Source organism: Rhinoderma darwinii, chromosome 2 (genome assembly GCF_050947455.1).
Source record: "Rhinoderma darwinii isolate aRhiDar2 chromosome 2, aRhiDar2.hap1, whole genome shotgun sequence".
NCBI lineage: Eukaryota > Metazoa > Chordata > Amphibia > Anura > Rhinodermatidae > Rhinoderma > Rhinoderma darwinii.
In genome coordinates this window covers 31,085,237-31,106,830 of record NC_134688.1, presented here as the reverse complement: position 1 = coordinate 31,106,830, position 21,594 = coordinate 31,085,237, and the positions used below count along the sequence as shown (strand labels likewise).

At 41.5% G+C, this 21,594-nt stretch overlaps 1 long non-coding RNA gene across 1 annotated transcript in view; it reads right to left on the bottom strand.

Moving 5' to 3' along the window:
* Positions 1-6,877: 6,877 nt before the first annotated feature.
* LOC142742087 (uncharacterized) overlaps positions 6,878-21,594 on the bottom strand; it is a 57,838-nt gene continuing 43,121 nt past the window's right edge. The window contains exon 3 of the long non-coding RNA XR_012881287.1: positions 6,878-6,964. This is a non-coding gene — a long non-coding RNA (uncharacterized LOC142742087). The remainder of the gene's footprint in view (positions 6,965-21,594) is intronic.

Sequence of the window (21,594 nt, the reverse complement as noted above, 5' to 3'; positions counted from 1 at the left end):
GTTGTGTGGGTTTTTTTTTATTTCAATAAAATATTTTTTCTATGTCTTTGTTTTTTTTTAAACTATATTACTACCGCCTTAGTAAAGGCCGCCGACTGATTAACAGCATCCATTGCTAAGTCGGGGCTTAGTGTTAGCCGATGCAGAGGCGAACACTAACCCCTTTTATTACCCCGGTACCCACCGCCTCCAGGGGTGCTGGGAAGAGCCGGTACCATCCAGTACCTGTAGCAAAGCGTGGAAGACCACCTATCACACAATGTTGTGGACAGATCACATTGGTGTACACCACCCTGTATAACTGTATATATGAGGGAAGGGAAAGGGAGAAAGTATGTGATCTGAAATAATATTTAACTTTTAATAATATGCATTAAAATAGAAATAAATTGTAAAAATCCTTGGTGTAAGAGGTATGTGCGAGATACCCGTTCGATTGGAAATTGAAGGGAATTCAATAACTTGGAATTACGTTAACCCCCTTTTTCAAAGACTTATATAAGGCCAATTACGCTCCTCTACTACAGATCATACAATCTGATACAAATAATCTCCTTAAATTCGAAGTGTCGTGGCTGGGAAGGATAGCGGCTTTTAAAATTATGCTTCTTCCTAAATTATTATATTTATTTAGAGCCCTTCCCATTAAAGTACCTAAGAAATTCTTCTCTGCGGCCCAATCCACCCTTTCTAAATTTATATGGCAAGGGCATAAACCGAGAATAGCGTTCAAGGTCCTAGCGCAAGATAGGAAAGTTGGGGGACTGGGAGTCCCGGATATTCACAACTATTACATAGCCACTCAAGTGGCCCAGATCTCTAGCTGGTGGAACAACGATAGAGGGAAACAGTGGCTACAAATAGAAGCATCATACTTAGCTCCAATAAATCTAAAAACGGCTTTGTTTTTGGGGTTCTGGGGTGCTTCCCCTCCTTGCGACTTGTCACCAATGACAAAAACCTCCCTGGAGTGCTGGTCGTTCAGTCAGAGCAATACACACACCCGGGGCAAACTGCTTAAAAAATATATTCCCTTGGATCTCCTTATGCTTTTAATCCCAGATCTAGACATTTCTCATTGGATAGACAAAGGTATACTTAACATCTCTCAAATGTTTGAGGAAGATCAGTTTGTCACTTTCGAACATCTAGTCTCCAGATACGACCTCCCTAACTCTGACTTCTATAAGTATCTACAAATTAGGCACTGCGCCTCAAAAAACAACAATTTCACGGCCTCATGCAACTTTACTTTATTTGGGATCTTATCGAACCACCAAAGAGGGCTCAAAGGTATATACAACACATTGAATTTCAACTGTAGCTTTTCCAAGTCTCGTCCTTTGATAATCTGGGAAAAGGAGATCGGCCTCACATTTACTGAATCCACGTGGATGGCCTCCTTTAAACTTATACACATAGCGCTACCTTGTGTTCAGCATCTGGAGACTGCGGTTAAAACATCCCTGAGATGGTACTTCACACCAGATAGGCTCCACAAAATGTTTCCCGGCGCTTCTCCTGTATGCTGGAGAGGTTGTGGTCACATAGGAACACTATTTCATGTACTCTGGGAATGCCCCCAATTGACTACATATTGGAGTCAAACGTTCCGCCTCATACATACTGTTACTCACTGTCGAATTCCTCAAGCTCCTCAAATAGCATTACTCTTTCTCGATCTAGATAAGTTTCCGGTGAAGATTAGATGCTTGGTTTGCAAAATATTAGCAATGGCGAAACTGGTTATAACCCGACACTGGAAAGAGACCTCTCCTCCCCTCATAGGGGAACTAAAAGGCCTGATAAACACCACATACACGTATGAGAAAACCATTGCATTGGGAAATGGGAACCACCAGAAATTTTACTCCATATGGAATCCGTGGACCCAGAGTACCTCTTTCACCCCATAACTTTTCATCTATAGACACGTGGAAAACTGGTAATAGAACCTGTTCCCCTCCCCAAAGATGATAAAATTTGGTTAAATAAGGGAAGGAAACCTATGCACGATGTTTGTTTCTTTTCTTTTATACTTTCTGATGTTTATGTTACAATGACAGGTATACCTTGATTGAGTTCGGGATAATACAATGAACATAACGGTTATTTACTTTGTCCTCCTCACATCCCAGAACAATCTCTCATTCAATTAGGTATTACCTATTGTAAATATTATTGTATGAATACTATTGCATGAATATGTGTGGATACTGTTTTCCACAAGGTAATGCGAATATACTGTCTTGTTTTATGCTTGAATAACAATAAAAAAACTATTGAAACGAAGAGGTATGTGCGAGTGACCCCCAAACTCACATACCTAGGCTATATAATTGGGATATAATAGTTGTATCAAAGATGTTCATACAAGGAACACATGAAGTGCTGAGCTTGCAAAACAGTTATGAATTATAAAGTGGCAGTAGCGCTATAGGCTATAGGGTGCTGCTTGCAGGCTCCTGTTCACACTATACTGCAGTGCAGCCACTTAGTGGTGCAGCAGGTTACTATTGTCTAATCCTGCGCTACTGCCACTTTATAATTCATAACTGTTTTGCAAGCTCAGCACTTCATGTGTTCCTTGTATGAACATCTTTGATACAACTATTATATCCCAATTATATAGCCTAGGTATGTGAGTTTGGGGGTCACTCGCACATACCTCTTACACCAAGGATTTTTACAATTTATTTCTATTTTAATGCATATTATTAAAAGTTAAATATTATTTCAGATCACATACTTTCTCCCTTTCCCTTCCCTCATATATACCATCCAGTACCTGACCATCTGTAGTGATGGTCGGCCACTGGGGCGGCCGCAGGCTGGTAGTATCAAGAGGGGAAAGGCCAGATACAGTGGCCCTTCCCACCCTGGTAATGCTAGCCTGCTGCTGCTTTATTGTATCTGGCTGGTTATGAAAAATGGGGGGGAACCCATGTCATTTAAAAAAAAAAAATAATAATAATAATAATTGGAAAGAACGATGTCGTGTCCCCCCCAATTTTCATAACCAGCCAGATACAACACAGCAGCAGGCAGCATTACCAGGGTGGTAGGTGCCACTGTTTTTGGCCTTCCCCAGCCTAATACTACCAGCCTGCGGCCGCCCCGGTGCCTGACCATCACTGCAGATGGTCGGGTACTGGTTCATACCCGGCTCTTCCCAGTACCCCTGGTGGCGGTGGGTACCGGGGTAATAATGGGGGGTTAGTGTTGGCCTTTGCACCTGCTAACATTAAGCCCCGCCTTAGTAATGGAGGTTGTCAATCAGCCAGCGGCCATTACTAAGGCGGTGATAATAAAGTTAAAAAAGATACAAGCACATAGAAAAAATATTTTATTGAAATAAAAAAACACAACCCTCATTAACCATTTTATTGAGAATAAAAAAACGGCCGTCATTGAAGTCCTCGTATCCGAAGTCCAACAACCGAACACAAACACACAAAAATAATCAGTAACACATAAAGAATCAAAATTATTATTCTTACCTTTCCTGGGTCCAGCGCTGGAGCCGCAATGTCAGCGAGCTGAGTCCTGTATCTAATCCTATCACGTGTGATACTGTCTGCTGGGCCACTGTATCTAATCCTATCATGTGTGATACTGTCTGCTGGGCCACTGTATCTAATCCTATCATGTGTGATACTGTCTGCTGAGCCACTGTATCTAATCCTATCATGTGTGATACTGTCTGCTGGGCCCTATATCTAATCCAATCATGTGTGATACTGTCTGCTGGGCCCTATATCTAATTCAATCATGTGTGATACTGTCTGCTGGGCCCTATATCTAATCCAATCATGTGTGATACTGTCTTCTCAGCCACTGTATCTAATCCTATCATGTGTGGTACTGTCTGCTGAGCCACTGTATCTAATCCTATCATGTGTGGTACTGTCTGCTGAGCCACTGTATCTAATCCTATAATGTGTGATACTGTCTGCTGAGCCAATGTATCTAATCCTATCCATAGTTTATAGGGTCACAGTGCTATAGATATGCTATGCTGTCTCCTATACTCACATTTTTTTGGGGCGGACACATATGTATTGGCTAAAACAGGAGAGAAAAAGAGACACGGCGCCACATAGTGCAAAATAAAAGCTAGATTAGGCGAGGGAGCAAACTTTGTTAGAAATAAGCTCACCTAGACCAATGGACACCGTTTGGTGTCAAACGAGCATTGAGGCTGCTGCCAGGTCCAAAACACAGCAAACGAAGTTTGTTGTCCAGATTTGAGACTTTAAAAAATAAAAAGATGGGACCACCGGCGCTGCAATGATGAGCAGGAAGATAAAAGACTTTAAACAGACCTCACGGCAAAGGTTTTAATGTCAGAGGCTACGCGTTTCAACACCGGACTGGTGTCTTCAGTTTGGCCTGATGAAGACACCAGTCCAGTGTTGAAACGCGTAGCCTCTGACATTAAAACCTTTGCCGTGATGTCTGTTTAAAGTCTTTTATCTTCCTGCTCATCATTGCAGCGCCGGTGGTCCCATTTTTTATTTTTTAAAGTCTCACATATGTATTGGGGCTATTTCCCCTGACATTTTAAGCCCTGAGGGTATGTTCACACGGCAGCGTCCATTACGGCTGAAATTACGGGGATGTTTTCAGGAGAAAACAGCACCGTAATTTCAGCCGTAAAGGCATGTGCAGGCGTCTTTCGCTGCGTCCATTACGGACGTAATTGGAGCTGTTTTTCCATGGAGTCCATGGAAAACGGCTCCATTTACGTCTGAAGAAGTGACAGGCACTTCTTTGACGCGGGCGTCTTTTTTACGCACCGACTTTTGACAGCGGCGCGTAAAAAAATGACCGTCGGCACAGAACATCGTAAGACCCATTCAAATGAATGGGCAGATGTTTGCCAACGCTTTTGAGACACATTTTCGGACGTAATTCAATGCTAAAACGCCCGAATTACGTCCGTAAATAGGGTGTGTGAACCCAGCCTTAGTGACGCCCCAGCTGCTAGTGCTGCATTGTTGGGTCACTTAGGAGACCCAGCGATGCAGCTGAAAGCTGCGGACCGTCGGCCATGAGGAGTTTGCGGGGGGGCTCAATAAGAACTTTTGCATCGGGGAACATGAGCCTTTAGCTACGCCCCTGTTTGCAGGTAATGCTTTCTATATACAAGTCTGAGACAGCACCAGCCATCTTGGATTCCCGAAAACGAGGACCGGAATAAGGATGCAGAACCAGAAGCAAGTGAGGCCAGCAGGTAAGTTAACAATAATTTTGCAGTATTTAACCCCTTAGTGACCAGCCCATTTTAGGCCCTAATGACCAAGCTATTTTATTCGTTTTTCTGTAGTCGCATTCAAAGAGCTATAACGTTTTTATTTTTTCGTCTACATAGCTGTATGAGGACTTGTTTTTTGCGGGATTAGTTGTGCTTTTTAATAGCACCATTTTTGGGTACATATAATTTTTATTTTAACTTTTATTAACCTTTTTGGGGGGGATTATAAAAAAAAACTGAAATTCCGCCATTGTTCTATGCGTTTTTAAATTGACGCCGTTCACTATGCGACGTAAATAACATGTTACCTTTATTCTATGGGTCGGTACGATTACGGCGAAACCACATATGTAGAGGTTTTTTTATGTTTTACGACTTTTGCACAATAAAAACACTTTTGAACTAAAATTATTTGTTTTTGCATCGTCGCTTTCCAAGAGCCGTAACTTTTTTATTTTTCCATCAATGTAGTGATTTTTTGGGCTTGTTTTCTGCGGGACAAGACGTAGTTTTGAATGGTACTATTTTGGGGTGCATAGGACTTATTGATTCATTTTTATTGTGACTTTTTTGGGGGGGCAATGGAAAAAAATTGCAATTTCGCCATGGTTTTTTGCGTTTTTTTTTTACGGTGTTCACTTTGCGGTTTAAATTACATATTAACTTTATTAATGGAGTCATTACGGTCGCAGCGATACCACATATGTGTACCTTTTTTTTTACTAAATAAAACCACTTTTTATGGAAAAAAATGGTTTTATTTATTTTTTTACTGTACTTTTTATTAATAATCTTTATTTCACTTTGATGACTGATTTTATTAGTCCCACTAGGGGACTTTACTGTGCGATATTCCGATCGCTGCTATAATGCTCTGGTATACTTCGTATACCAGAGCATTATTGCCTGTCAGTGTAAATCTGACAGGCAATCTGTTAGGACGTGCCTCCGGCGCGTCCTAACAGGCATATGTCCAGGGCATACCTGGGGGCTTTTATCAGGCCCCCGGCTGCCATGACACCCCATCGGAGACCCGCGATTGCATTTGCGGGCCGCCGATGGGTGACAGAGGGAGCTCACTCCCTCTGTAAACAAAGTTAAATGCCGCGGTCGCTATTGACGGCGGCATTTAACGGGTTAAACGGCCGCGATCGAAGTTTACTTCGATCGCGGGCGTTGGAGCAGGAGCTCAGCTGTCATCAGACAGCAGAGCCCCAGCACCAGCCTGCACGGGAGACCCGTGCAGGACTTAGACTAGGCTGACGTGAAAAGGCGTCAGCCTAGCCTAAAGCCCATTAGTGACCGACGTAAAAAGGCGTATTAGTGGTCACTAAGGGGTTAATTTGTTGTTTTTTTTGGACTGAATGGTTGCTTTTTAACCAGTAAGCAGCAGCTCCAGTGTGCGTCTGGCTGGGGTGTATTTACGTTGCTGAGCAGTCTCATGCTGCAATCTAGCACATCTTGATGTCACGCTCAACGTCATAAGCGTTAACCCTAAAGTTTAAAACTCTGTAGAACTAATGACGAAGCTCTTTACAAAATGTATATATATTTATTTTTTCTTTCATTTAATAGTTTTTATTATTGCTAAAGGTCCAAAGCAGTGAAGAGCAATCCCAGCGACGCCAACTGCTGTGTCTGGATAGGGCAGAGGGAGTGGCTCAGCTTCAGTGTGTGGTAAGCACTTGTGAGCTCGATGCCCCCCTGCTGAAGAGAAGAGAAGACTGCAAAGGTAAGTGTAAAATGAATAAATGGGTTACATATAGAACTAGAATAATATTTACACACGCCACACGCCACACTTTTGAATAGCCTCGTCCACTTTAAGCATGGACCCCAGAACCAACATAAAAATATAAAAAAATGTACTCCCCACTACTCGCTCTTCTTGCCTTCATGCCCACTGCCACATTCGGCCGGGCAGCATTAGTAAATGATATGAGACGTAGCATACACCGTCCTAAGGCCTCGTGCACACTTACGTCACCGTTTTAACGGCCGCTTTTGACGGGTCCGTGAACCCGTTTTAGCAGCCGTGTGGTTTCCGTGTACACTCCCGTGTGCACTCCGTGTTTCCGTTTCCGTTTCCGTGCGCCGAGCATGGTACTGTCCAGGGTGCTGAAAGAGTTAATGGGCTGCACTGATCGGCGGTAACTCTTTCAGCACCCTGGACTGTACCATGCTCGGCGCGCGGAAAATACAACTTTTTTTTTTTTTAAACTCGTTTTATTGAAGGAGATAAACACCATGATAAAATACATTTCTGGGCCCCCGCACAGCGGACATGCCCAACATTAATACAAAAGTGCGTGTTACAATATCATGTCAGCAATGCATGGCATTACAATCAATCTCAAATTTAAACATGAATCAAACTAAAACATAGTATATAAACCTTTCACAATCGTTCATAGTGCACGATGTTCCATATTTTCTTAGAAGCAATAATATATCACCATATGCAGAAGACAGAGAACCCGCAAATCCCGATTCCATCTAAGCGACCTAAGGTATCTATAGTTACATAGTTTGTACGGTTGAAAAAAGACACATGTCCATCAAGTTCAACCAAGGGACGGGAAAGGGGAAGTAAAAAATTTCTACACATAGCAGTTAATATTTTTTTGTTCTAGGAAATTATCTAAGCCTTTTATAAAGCCATCTCCTGTCCCTGCTGCGACCAGCTCCTGCGGTAGGCTATTCCATAGATTCACAGTTCTCACAGTAAAGAAGGCTTGTCGCCTCTGCAGGTTGAACCTTTTTTTCTCCAGACGGAGGGAGTGCCCCCTTGTTTTTTGAGGGGGTTTTACATGGAACAGGATTTCACCATATTTTTTGTATGCGCCATTCATATATTTATATAAGTTAATCATGTCCCCCCTTAGTCGTCTTTTCTCAAGGCTAAATAGGTTTAGTTCTTTTAATCTTTCCTCATAACTTAGATTCTCCAAGCCCCTAATTAGCTTCGTTGCTCTTCTTTGTATTTTTTCCAACTCCAGGGCATCCTTTCTATGAACTGGAGCCCAGAACTGGACTGCATATTCTAGATGAGGCCTCACTAATGCTTTGTAAAGTGGTAATATTACCTCCCTGTCCCGCGAGTCCATGCCTCTTTTGATACACGACAATATTTTGCTGGCCTTTGAAGCAGCTGATTGACACTGCATGCTGAAATTTAGTTTATGTTTTACAAGTACACCCAGATCCTTCTCAACAATTGACTCCCCCAGTGTAGCTCCCCCTAGGACATATGATGCTTGCAGGTTTTTCGTACCCAGATGCATAACTTTACATTTATCTACATTAAACTTCATTTGCCAAGTGGACGCCCAAACACTTAGTTTGTTTAAATCTGCCTGTAATTCATGAACATCTTCCATAGTCTGAACTATATTACATAGCTTGGTGTCATCTGCAAAAATCAAAATAGTGCTATTAATCCCATCCTCTATATCATTAATAAATAAGTTGAATAATAGTGGTCCCAGCACTGAACCCTGGGGTACACCACTTATAACTGGGGACCATTCAGAGTAGGAATCATTGACCACAACTCTCTGGATACGGTCCTTGAGCCAATTCTCAATCCAATTACAAACTATACTTTCTAAGCCTATAGTCCTTAATTTACCCATTAGATGTCTATGAGGGACAGTGTCAAATGCCTTTGCAAAGTCCAAAAACACTATATCCACAGCGGCCCCTCTGTCTAGGCTTCTGCTTACCTCTTCATAAAAACAAATCAAGTTGGTTTGACAGCTTCTGTCCTTTGTAAAACCGTGCTGGCTGTCACTTATAATACTATTTATTGTCACATAATTCTGTATATAGTCCCTCAATAGCCCCTCAAACATTTTCCCCACAATTGATGTTAAGCTTACTGGTCTATAATTACCCGGCGAAGACCTAGTGCCCTTTTTGAAAATAGGCACCACATTTGCCCTGCGCCAGTCCCTTGGCACTATGCCACTCATGAGAGACTCTCTAAATATTATGAAGAGGGGGACAGAAATAACTGGACTAAGCTCTTTAAGAACTCTAGGGTGTAACCCATCTGGTCCCGGGGCCTTGTGTACATTTATTTTATTTAATTTAGCTTGGACCATATCTACATTCATCCAATTCAGTATATCAACTGATATATTAACAGCACTGGCACCGGCTACATCAGCTGCTCCTTCTTCTGTTGTATATACAGAGCGGAAGAACCCATTTAGTAACTCTGCCTTCTCTTGATCCCCTGTGACCAACTCCCCATTACCATTATCTAGGGGTCCTACATGTTCAGACCTTGGCTTTTTTGCATTTATATGCTTGAAGAATTTTTTAGGATTTGTTTTACTATCCTTGGCCACCTGCCTTTCATTTTGTATTTTTGCTGATTTTATTACATTTTTACAGATTTTATTAAGCTCTTTATATTTTACAAAGGCTACAGCTGTACCCTCAGATTTGTATTTTTTAAATGCCCTTTTTTTGTCATGTATTGCCCCTTTCACAGAAGGTGTAAGCCATGTGGGGTTTAATTTTAGTCGTTTATACTTGTTACCTGTAGGAATACATTTTGCACTATAATGTCTCATCCCATCTTAAACTATACATTACCCAAGCAGATAGGAGAGGTAACCTCTTCCCCCCTTTTTTACAACACACCTTGAGTGGGGACTGCTCTAAGAGCCCTAGATAAAGCATTGTTGGAGTAGGATGTGAGCTCAGAGTTACACCATTGATCCCACACCCGATGAAATTTATCAGGGCATCTTCTATTAACATAAACAATTCGTTCATAAGGTATCATAGAATTAATCAGTTCTATCCACATAGATTTAGTAGGGGTACGAGGATTCATCCACCTAATAGCGATAGCCTTCCTAGCCATAAATAACGTCTCCCGAAGGCACGTACGTGTTGGATTAGGATACATCCCATCCTCCACCAATCCAAATAGGCGGAAAATACAACTTTAATGTAATAAAAAAAAATAATACGTTCTGCCGCGGCCTCTGCAGCCAATCACAGGCTGCAGCGGCCTCTGCAGCCAATCACAGGCTGCCGCGTCACAAAAGAAGGTCGGACTGGAGGAAGAAGAGGGACTCGTCACCAAGACAACGACCGGGTACGTATGAAATGCTTTTTATTTTTAATCAGCAGCCTCTTTTCTCTATCAATTATTGATAGAGACAAGTGGCTGCCGATTAGTGTAATATTTTTCTGATGTTTCTCTGCCCGCCCAGCGGTTGCTAGGCAACGGCTCCGTCACACATGGACGGCACACGGTTGCCTTCCGTGTGCCTTCAGTTTTTTTGACGGCCCCATTGACTTGCATTGGCCTCACGGTCACGGAATCCCGGACCAAAGTAGGACATACTCTTCTTTGGATCGGAAAGGAGCAACGCGACCGTCAAAAAAAACTGAAGTGTGCATGGCCCCATTTAAATGAATGGGTTCAGGGTGCTATCAGTGACAAAAACGGATAGCACCCTGAAGGAAAAAACTGAAGTGTGCATGAGGCCTAACACTTCCAGTTTTAAGTGGGGCTCGTCCATTCCAGGTCGACCCACCCCCCTGTGACCGCAATTGTTATGCCACTGTTTTAACAACCTTTTTCTCCTTTGCTCTTATGTATCTATTTTTGATCATAGATGGGGTTTTAAGATTGTACCAAAACAAATCCTGTATCTTCTATTTTGTTTATGTGAACCTGTCGGCCTGTTAATGTTTCCCAAACTGCGGGCAGTATGATATAGTGACAGGTGCACTGATCCTCCGGATAGGCCATTAATAGCTGATGGGTCGGGGTCCAAATATCAAGTCCCCCACCGATCAGCTGTTTTGAAGGGAGTGCAGCGCTGCTTCCCCTTCATTTCGAAATATTGGGTAGGGGAGAAGAAAGAGAGGGGGGCAAGACTGTTATTATGTTTGTGTTAAGGTCGCCTTCAATTATTAGTATTGATACCGACAATTTAGTAGGGAAAGAAATTCCAATGCAATGTCCCCTTTAATTGATCTGGAAAATTACCTTAAATAGTATTTATTTCATTTATATTCAAAATTTATTTATTTTATAATTTTTTATTTCTTTTTATTTTACTCATATTATTTCTACATGAGTAATTTTTGTAAATTTTGTATTATCGATTCCCAGTGATTCTAGGCACCCTTCTGTGTTTGTATCACCAGGACTAAAGAGGGAGTACTCAATAGGGTTTGAATAGTGTTTTTTGTATTTGTAATTTTTGTTTTTTTATTTATTTATTTTTATTTTTATTATTGACAAAGCCCACATCAGGTTGCCTGGCTTAACCTTTCTGAATGGGTCATATAAATATGAAGCAGACGAAGCACTTCCACTGTCGGGGAAATAACCTGGGAATTTGTGCAGCGCGGCTGCGAGATATCGCTTTAGTGCTTCATCTGCTTCCAGGTCCGAGCAACGATGTCGGTCTCTGTATGTGAGTTTACAACCACAGTGTATAAGTTCGTCGACATATTTATATGACCCATTCAGAAAGACGATAGGCCATCAATTTTTAGGGGCTGAGAAATAGCTTTAAGTATTATAGTCATTAAATCTGCAGAAAAAGGAATAAAGTCTTTATATTTTTACATTAGAGTAGAGTAGGGCCCTGCCAAAAGAGTCTACCTTGTCGTGGTGGCAGGCTTCAAAATCTTTCGACCAAATAAAAATTATTAGTTATGTATCACACAAAGAGAGTGATATGGTGCTGGACGGAGTATCGTTAACGGGCGGTGCCACGGTAGGGGCCCTGAAATTCCTGATGGCAGCCCTGTATGCAGGAGTCAGGAGGAATAGCTGCAAACAGCTATCTCAAGTGTATGGGCAGCTTCAGGATGTATTTTAATCTGATAGTACAGCCACGACTACATGTATTTACTATAGCATGTCCCCTTATTTTACCCTACAGAGTGGCACTTGACATATTTTACATTCTGAGTATCAAGTACATTTTTTGAGTGACAAATATTTTTTATCTAGTGCCTACAAGTATCCTAATACATTAACTTGTGCAATTGACATGTCAAAATGTATTGTACTCCCATTCTGTTTGGAATACGATTTTAAAAGAATTTGGATTATAGATGTGATAGGAAGAAGGTGCAATACACACAAAAAAGTCTGATGATTAACAACACATTAAAATTCCCCAAACTTCTCAAGTACCGTAGAAGGAATCTATAAAGGCTATGTAAACCTTTTGAATGGCATTTTTTTTTTTTTTTTTTTTAATAAACAGGTCAGTCAGCATGGGTGCAAATTTATGATTAGTTTTTATTATAAATTATTTTTACTTTTTGAGATACAGCTGCTTTGTATTCTCTATACAGAGCAGCTGTATTGTTCGCTAATTCCTGCTCCTGATTGAGGGGTTCAGTGAAAGTGGGTCCTGCGTGTCTCTGACATGCAGGGTCCACCTATTATTCATCACATCTAAGTTCATAACTTAGATTTGATCAATTACAGGTGGATCCTGTGTGTCAGAGACACGCAGGACCAGCTGACACTGAACCCGTCAGTCCCACTGACCTGTCGTATACAGGTCTCCGCGTTAGATACGGCTGCTCTGTATACAGGATACAGAGCAGCTGTATCTCAAAAAGTAAAAATAATACATTTTTTAATAATAAAACTATTCACACTGACTGACCTGTTTATTTAAAAAAAAAAATGCCATTCAAAGGTTTACACAGATTTTAATAAGTCTTTGCCACAACTAATTAAAAAAAATTTGTCTAGCAGCTTGCTGAAAGGAATCAGGATACTGTTATATATCAGGAAAGGTTGAAATAATATGTAAAAACATAAATTTATGATTAAATTGTAGCTAAACGTTTGACAAACTTCTGACATGTCATAGTGACATATCAGACGTTTGGATTGGTGGGGGTCCGAACACTGAGACCCCCACCAATCGCTAAAACGAAGCAGCTGAAGTTCTCGTGTGAGCGCTCAGCCGCTTCGTGTCTATTCGGCTTTTTCCAGAAATAAATGTATCGGTGTACGGACTCAATAGAAAGTCTGTGAGCCCGTACTCCGATACATCGGCTTTCCGGAAAAAGCCGAACAGACCCGAAGCAGCTGAGCACTCACACGAGAACTTCAGCTGCTTCGTTCTAGCTATTGGTGGGCGTCTCAGTGCTCGGACCCCCACCAATCCAATCTTCTGACATGTCACTATGACATGTCAGAAGTTTGTCAAACGTTTAGCTACACTTGAAGGTGAAGAAATAGTAGTTACTATTTAAACATCACAATTAAGCATTCTTATTGAAGATTAAATTATAAGCAAACTTATTAAAGGGTGAAGCTATATCAACCTTGTTACAGTTTACATATAGATTAAATCTACATAAAAAAGTTAGTCTTTTTAAATATGTATTGCATTACTTAGGCTAGATTCACACGAGCGTTGCGCATCTCGGATGTGAAAAACTGACGTTTTTCACATCCGAGGTGCATCCGTGCTCTGTGCTGCGGGACGAGTTATCACGCATTTACCATAACTAGAGTCTATGGAAGAGATGCGTGAAGCGCAAAAAATATGTCCTATTTTCTCACGGACCCTTCTCACGGTCCGTTGAAACAACGGCCGTGTGAACGGCCCCATTGAATTACGTGTGATGGCCTTTGTTTTAATGGCCGTCACGCGGACGTATAACACGTTCGTGTGACTAAGGCCTAATCTTAAACCGAGAAAAAATGGATGCTGAGAAACAAGAAAATTAACAAAAATAGAAAAATGCTTTATTAACATACAGGATACAATACAATAGTAAAAATGAAAAATCCATAGACCAACAGTTAAAAAAGGAAACTCGGCTGGGTATCTACGAAATAATCACGAATTACAAGTTTAAATGTATATTTACCCTTCAAAAGAGAACATTTTTTGCGTTTCGGCGCAAATGCCTTCGTCTGGGGGTGGCATTAGACTGCAGTCTGAGCCTATTTAAATGGGGCCGAGCCTGGATTATAAAAAGGGAAGAAATGATAGGTGTTCATTGAGCCCCAGTGGACTGACGTTTTTCATCCCAAAGATCCACTGTGCCTCCTTCTGTAGAATTCTCCTGTCCCAATCACCGCCTCTAACAGGTGGTTCAATGTGTTCCATCCCCTGAAGTTTGGGAACCATAGGATCCCCTGAATGGCATTCCCACACATGTCTGGAAACTGACGTATCTTCCTTCCTGTTGATATCACAAATGTGATCCCTAACTCTCCGCCTGAACTCTCTCTTAGTCTTTCCGACATACTGTACACCACATGCGCAGGTTATCAGGTATAACACCCCTTTTGTCGAACAATTGATAAAGGATCTCGTGTCAAAAACTTCACCTGTGGTTGTACTCTTAAAGGTTCTGATGTTCCACATAGAGATACATGCTTTGCATCTACCACAGCAAAACGTACCTTTCAGATTTGATGATAGCCAAGTACTACTTTTTACCACCTCCAGATGGCTATGCACTAATCTGTCTTTGATGTTGCGACCTCTTTTAAAGGTAATCTGTGGCCTATCACCAACAAGGCTACCTACATCCGGATCCGCTTTAAGGATATCCCAATATAAAGTGAGTATCCTCCTAACATCCTGATGTGCAGCATCGTAGGTGCCTATCACTCTAATAGTCTCATCTTGTACTGGATGTATTTTGGGGTTTAGCAAGGATTCTCTATTCGCCCCCAAAGCATGTTGATATGCTATTTTAAGTACATCACTAGGATAACCTCTCCGTTCGAATCTATTTCTCAAGCCTTTTGCTGAGGTCTTAAAATCAGATACTGTGGTACAATTGCGTCTGACTCTAATGTATTGACCCTTATTATACCAGTCTTGAGGGGTATAGGATCCCAACTAAGCAAGTTGTTGGTTGCAGTGTTTTTTCTGAACAATTCTGTTCGTATATAGCCAAGATCCGTTTTCTCAATCTTGATATCCAGGAAGGTGATATTTCTCTCCTGGATTTCTGATGTAAAAAAAGAGGCCCAACTCATTGATATTAAGAATGAATACAAACTCGTTGAACTCCACAGTTGTTCCAGACCAAAGGATAAGCACGTCATCAATAAACCTAAGCCATAGCTCAATGCACGACGTATACTTCTCCATTTGGTCACCAAACACAAACTCCTTCTCCCACCAGCCCAGATAGAGACTCCTCTGAGCTGGAGGAAGATCTTGTGATCAAAAAGGAAAAAGTTATGCTCCAAAACAAACCAAAGTAATTTCAATACGAATTGGTTATGTGCATGGAACTGGGTTCCTCTATCCTGGAGGAAATATTCGTCAGCTTGACATCCCAATGTGTGAGGAATGGAACTGTAGAGTGCCTCCACATCCAAACTAGCAAGGAGAACATTAGGTTCAACTCTGATACCCTCAAGTTTCCTCAACACCTCCATCGTATCTCTCATATACGACGGAAGTGCTATAACATAAGGTCTGAGAATCCTATCGACATAGATACTTGCATTCTGGGAAATACTCCCAATGCCAGAGACAATTGGAGGACCTTTGAGAGGATAGAGTCCTTTGTGGACCTACGGGAGACTGTAGAAGGTAGCCACTTGCGGACAATTCACCAAAATAAAGGCAAATTCCCGATCATCAATAATCTTAGCATGCTTGGCCTCAATCAAAATAATTTTAAGGTCAGCTAAGAATTTAGGCGTAGGATTGTCGACCAAAACATGATAACACAACTTGTCCCTAAGGATGTTCATACATATGGTTATATAATGACTACAATCAAGAATAACCACATTCCCCCCCTTGTCGGAGGGTTTGATTACTATTTCAGAGTCATTCTCCAAGGTCTGAAGAGCCAACACTTCCCTCCATGATAAATTGTGACCAGGATGTTTGTTGGACTCCAATTTACCAAGTTGATCGGTGACCACTTTGAAAAAAACATCCAACAAAGTATTATCATTGAGGGGTGGATTCTTAGTTGAAGGTAATTTCAAGTCTGTGAAAGGCCCCTCACCTAGGTCCCTCTGGCCCTCATCCCATAACTCCCCAAGCATTCTGACATAAGGAAGGTCCTCCTCCAGGATACCCAATTCCACACATTGACGCTTGTAATGCGTCTTGAAGAACTTCTTGCATTTCAATTTCCTAATGAACAAGTTAAGGTCTTTAACCAATGAAAAAAGGTTAAACCTGTTCGTAGGAACAAAAGACAAACCCTTACTCAGTACCTTTGTCTCTTCAATAGTAAATTGTCTGGCAGAGAGATTAATAATCTGCATCTGATCATCATGACTGGGGGTACCACTGGTTAAACAACCCTTTGGTCCCTCAGAAGATAATCTGAGATTGGATGGTTTCTGCCTAAAAAACCTTCTCTATTGGGTACTCGTCCTCTATTTCTCCCTCTTTGTGCGGGGCATGATTGAATTCTACACTGGGGCCTGTTGTTGCGGGCCGTTCTCAAGGGATATCTCTGGGTATCCGAATCAGATACATCCGGCTCAGAGGAAGATAGTTCAGTATCAATCTCCTGATAACCACTAGATTTAGGACCAAAATCAAACACTCTGCCCTCTTTGAAGTCAGTAGTATCACGAACATACTGGTAGTGTTTACATTCTTTGATATGTGCTGTAAATTTTTGAATTGTCGGGTCATACAGAAGTTTTAGGTCATATTTGGTCAGTTTTAACAAATATCATTGAGACACAATCCATTTCTTGTAATAAGGAGACACCATACAAATAAGGATCCGCAGACTAGTACCAGATTTATTAGCACCAATGCATCTTAACCATCACACACCTTGTATACCTATCCCTGATCATGTGTGCGGGCTGTCAGCAACCTTTACCTGTAAAGCTGAGTGACTGTCAATTAAACTTTTTGTTTTCCATAATAACTCGCTGAGATAAGTCAACATGACATCATGCCATATTATGCCAAAGTCATGAGATCTGGGCAAATGATTGACCCATTATGATGTAACATTCTTCACATCGATATAAGGCTGTCTAATAATTAAATCCCATATATTACCAAACAGAATTAGGAATGTGCTGTACTCCAAAACCCAATGTAGAAAGGACTGGGACAGGAGTTGCCTGCGATTAGAAAAACAGTTTCTAGTTTTTTTTTCCCCAGAAACATTACCACTCGTGACCATGGACTGTGTGCGGTATTGCAGCTCAGCTCTATTCATTTGAATGGGACTGAGCTGTAATTCCAGATTCAGCCTGTAAACAAGTGTGGCGCTGTTTAAAAAAAATAAAATAAAAAAAGGCAGACCCTTTTGTCTAAAATCAGGCAACCTCTTTAACAGCTTATTACACTCTTGTTACAAACAAGTATGTGCAAGAATAAACAGTAAAAACCAATAAATAAGAACCATTGTTCTTCCCTTCGAAGTGCATTGTAAATGCTTCCTACAGTAATACTTTCTGCTGGAACTACTGTTTCAAGAACAATGACCCTGAGGGAGGGAATGAAAGATTTACATGCAGCCAAGGTGTTCTGCCAGTGTACATACAAGATAAGGACACTGTGACAATCGCTAAATTGACCACTTTCCAAATAACACAGTGCAATTTATAAAATAAAATGTTCATTGTGGGGCCTTCCTAGAATTAAGCTGTTCTAGAGTTTCTGGATTTCTTGATGCAATTTTAGGAATTGCTTGGGTAAACACTATAACAATGGGGTTATTACGACCTAGTTCTGCGGATTTCCACTTAATAATCAACTTTTTTATCTACAGTGAAGACATATGACAAAGATATTCATGACTGATAAGTCGAACTTCACAACAATTCAACATCTCACAGCAAAAATGTAAATAAAATGTTTAGTCATTTTGCTAATATATTGCTTTGTCATCTTGCACTGATTGTCAGTCACATAATGTTTTCTTTTCCAATCAGGTCTAAAGCTGCATGCAGAATTCTGCTGGTTTCCAGTTATTGGAGAGCAGTGCATTCTGGTATGTCACATGTCTGACAGTTGGGTAAAGCTTAACTGCTGCCCAGGGGCGTAGCTAAAGGCTCATGGGCCCCGATGCAAAAATTCTTCTTGGGCCCCCCAATCCTCTCATGGCCGACGGCCCGCAGCTTTCAGTTGAATCGCTGGGTCTCCTAAGTGACCAAATGGTGCAGCACTAGCAGCCAGGGGCGTCACTAAGGTCTTGAAACATCAGGGGAAATAGCCCCAAATACATATACCCCCCTAAAAATGTGTGTGTGTGTGTGTGTATGTATATGTATATGTATATATAGGAGACAGCATATCTATAGCACTATAGCTATGGATAGGATTAGATACAGTGGCTCAGCAGAGAGTATCACACATGATAGGATTAGATACAGTGGCTCAGCAGACAGTATCATACCTGATGGGATTAGATACAGTGGCTCAGCAGAAGAGTATCACACATGATTGGATTAGGTACAGTGGATCAGTAGACAGTATCACACATGATATGATAAGATACATAGCTCAGCAGACAGTATCACACATGATAGAATTAGATACAGTGGCTCAGCAGACAGTATCACACATGATAGGATTAGATACAGTGGCTCAGCAAACAGTATTACACATGATGGGATTAGATACAGTTGCTCAGTAGAAGAGTATCACACATGATTGGATTAGATACAGTGGATCAGCAGACAGTATCACACATGATTGGATTAGATACAGTGGATCAGCAGACAGTATCACACATGATTGGATTAGATACAGTGGCTCAGCAGACAGTATCACACATGATGGGATTAGATACAGTGGCTCAGCAGACAGTATCACACATGATGGGATTAGATACAGTGGCTCAGCAGACAGTATAACACATGATGGGATTAGATACAGTTGCTCATCATAAGAGTATCACACATGATTGGATTAGATACAGTGGCTCAGCAGACAGTATTACACATGATGGTATTAGATACAGTGGCTCAGCAGACAGTATCACACATGATTGGATTAGATACATTGGCTCAGCAGACAGTATCACACATGATTGGATTACATACATTGGCTCAGCAGACAGTATCACACGATAGGATTAGATTGAGTGTCTCAGCAGACAGTATCACACATGATAGGATTAGATACAGTGGCTCAGCAGACAGTATCACACATGATCGGATTAGATATAGGGCTCAGCAGACAGTATCACACATGATAGGATTAGATACAGTGACTCAGCAGACAGTATCACACATGATAGGATTAGATACAGGACTCAGCTCGCTGACATTGCGGCTCCAGCGCTGGACCCAGGAAAGGTAAGAATAATAATTGTTTTCATTGATGTGGTGCGGGGGGGGGCTGCGGGCCCCCCTGGCTTCGGGGCCCGGTCACAATTGTGACTGCTGCGACCCCTATAGTTACGCCACTGCTGCTGTCTGTTTCCAATGGCTACCAGAAGAACTATCAAACGTCTATGGAAATGAATAGAGTAAACAACATAAAATAATGTAAATAGTAAAACTATAAAGCACAGTAAACCCAGTCAAATGATCTTCTCATATGTTATAGATACACTGGTTTACAAAATAAAATGACTCTATAGTTTGCCAACGTATACATTTATGGCATATCCACAGCAAAGCTATGGGGAGAGCTGCTGTGGTGAATCAGTGAACTGGGGTCACAGGACCCCTATCCTTCCATTAGGTGTGGGTCCTAAGCCCATTTATGCATTTATATGCATTTATGGCATATCTTGTAAATATGGATATCTTGTATTAATGGGAATGCTCCTTTAAAGGCAATCTGTCACCAGGATAGACCAGGAATAGATGCTCTACAGGAAGTACATCAGTTTCTGTTTTACCCTCTGAATAGTGCCCTGAATCTCCGTTCGGGGGGTGGGGTTGGCAACTTAAAGTGCATATACATTTTTATGTCTCTTTCAAGCGATAAAGTGCCATGGGCAAGACCTTTTAATGATTAATTTACATAAAGCACATACTTTAATTTGGCCCCCTGAACAAGGATGGGGCAACGTTCAGCAAGTACAATAGCGCAAACTAATATGTTTCCTTTAGCGTACGTAGAGGTAGGGCCGGCCTTAGGATAGATGACACCCCGTGCAAAATTATCTTTTGGCACCCCACCCACATCATTAAAAAAAATGCCCCATAAAAAAAGTATAATGACCCCCCACAGTATAATGCCCTATATAGTGCACCCACACAGTATAATGCCCCTTTAGTGCCCCCCATACAGTATAATAATAATATTTAATAATGTATTATAACGCCTTCAAGGACACAGTATATTGTCCTCTAATTATGCCCACACTATTTGGCCCCCTATATAGTTACAGTATAATGTCCCCCCACACAGTATAATGCCCCCTCTCCTGGCTGCCACACACAGCCCCCACCCATTGTAGATAGTGCCCCCTGTACATTGTGCCATACAGCCTCCCTGTAGACAGTGCCATAATCTCCCACCTCCCCCTTGTAGACAGTTTCCCAACCTTTCAGACTCGAGGCACCACTGGAAAAATAAAATTTCCTCAGGGCACCACTACCGAAAACGGCTAAAAACAAGCACTACACTCGTAGAGTATGTTCATACAGCGTTTTTTTTAAGGCAAAAAAATTTGCCTAAAAATTCCTTCAAGAATTTTGAAGCAGATATTGTATTGACAGCGTTTTTTGTTCTTTTTTCTTTTTGAGCCGTTGAAGCGAATGCAAATGATGCAGGCAAAAAAAGCACCAAACGAGCACCGCAAGTTTTTTTTCTGCCTTCGATTAATTTCAATTGGAGGTCAGAGGTGGAAACCACTTGAAGAACATCAGCCCCCAACTCACAGTTAAATGACCATAAGCCCCCCCACTCACAGTAAAATAACCATCAGCCCGCCACACACAGTAACATGGCCATCAGCCCCCCACTCACAGTAAAATGACCATTAGCCCCCCACTCACAGTAAAATTACCATCAGCACGCCACTCACAGTAAAATGACCATCAGCTACCCACTCACAGTAAAATAACCATCAACCCGCCACTCACAGTAAAATGTCCATCAGGCCGCCACTCACAGTAAAAAAAATGACCATCAGCCCCCACTCACAGTACAATGACTATCAGCCCACCTCTCACAGTAAAAAATTACCATCAGCCCCCACTCACAGTAAAATGACCATCAGTCCGCCACTCACAGTAAAATGACCATCAGCCCCCACTCACAGTAAAATAACCATCAGCCCCCCCACTCGCAGTAAAATAACCATCAGCCCCCCACTCACAGTAAAATGACCATCAGCACACCACTCTCAGTAAAATGACCATCAGCCCACCAATCACAGTAAAATGACCATCAGCC